Source organism: Limulus polyphemus, unplaced genomic scaffold (genome assembly GCF_000517525.1).
Source record: "Limulus polyphemus unplaced genomic scaffold, Limulus_polyphemus-2.1.2 Scaffold11788, whole genome shotgun sequence".
Lineage (NCBI taxonomy): Eukaryota > Metazoa > Arthropoda > Merostomata > Xiphosura > Limulidae > Limulus > Limulus polyphemus.
Genome location: NW_013677398.1, coordinates 963 through 2684, shown reverse-complemented (window position 1 = coordinate 2684; position 1722 = coordinate 963).

Here is a 1722-nt window from a genome sequence, read left to right as displayed (position 1 = left end):
CTTACCGCTCTCTATGTACAAGTAGACCGTTGTTTTACTGTCTTACCGCTATCCATGTACAAGTAGACCGTTGTTTTACTGTCTTACCGCTATCCATGTACAAGTAGACCGTTGTTTTACTGTCTTACCGCTATCTATGTACAAGTAGACTGTTGTTTTACTGTCTTTCCTGCTATCCATGTACAAGTAGACCATTGTTTTACTGTCTTACAGCTATCCATGTACAAGTAGACCATTGTTTTACAGCTATCTATATACAAGTAGACCATTGTCTTGTGTCTGCAGAAATATTCATACTAATGATGAAGGTTTATAATTTCAATCTATTATAGGAAGCAAGAGATCTCGTGGTTGTTCGATGTGTTGATTTTTTAGTTTCAACTATATGTGTTCTAAAGTCTGATGCCAAAGTTATATAAAACTTCAATGACCTGGTTTTGTGCATAATTTTCTAAGACAGTAAAGAGGAAGATTTTATGTAATTATTCATATAACCTAGGTTTTTGTTATCCTTTTTTGCAATTACACCTATAGACTAAGTGCAATAAAGTTGTCACGACACGAAACTTGAATTAATCTCATACTCAGTGTTTTTAAACTATCTTCTTATCATTACAGAATAGAGAAAAAACAAAGACAATTGAACTACTCGCAAAAATACGTTTCTACCATGTTTGTAAAGACGTCATCTGTACCAGGTGACGCCTTTACGGACATAACCACGGTGGTTTTGTTTGTAAAAGGCGTCGTCTGCACAGGCGACGCCTTTACGGACATAACCATGGTGGTTTTGTTTGTAAAAGGCGTCGTCTGCACCAGGCGACGCCTTTACGGACATAACCACGGTGGTTTTGTTTGTGAAGACATTGTCTGCACCAGGCGACGCCTTTACGGACATAACCACGGTAAAAGTATTCGTGAAACATATAATTGTCTTTGTTATCCTCGATTCTGTAATAACACGATGGATAACTGTGTAAATCACTGTAAACATTTAAGTGTACGTTTTAAAACAGGATTAGGTTTTTTATTTTAACTGAATTACTAAAAGCCACTCAACATTTTAAAGACAACAGGGAAGGTATTATATTACATAGTTTACGGGTAGTACTTCATGTTTAGATATCTAATGAATACTAACTCTGTTTGTATTTTAAATTTATTCCTACAATACGGTAATTAACAAGTGATATAACGTTTGTGTAAATTCATTATTAAGACTATCAGTTTATAAATGCTGATGGCTATTTTCAAAAAGGATTGTTGTAAAACAGTATTGCATTTTGTTACTTATTCATAACAGTGTGTCTGGATATTGTTAAAACTTAACTTTTTTGACATAATACACAACTTAGCTTGTTCTGAAAAACTTTACTACGAAAATGCTTTTCCCTAAATATTTTCACAATTTTAACTCGAGTATAAATGAGTGTATGTTTTGACAGAAACTTAAAAAAATGTTTCAATATACACATTCACAATCTTTAAATATTTTACTTGACCACAGTATAATAGTAAGTTTATAGTTTTGTATGTAAGATGGTACATTAAAAAATCGCAACACTAGTATTATGTTCCATTGATGAATATTATAAAACAATGTCAAACATATGTAATGCACTACTGATAATTTTACTAATCTTTTAAGTTCCAGAGGTTTGTGAAGAAAACTAATGATAAGAAATGGTTTTAAGATCAAGTACCACTCTGGTAGCAATTGTT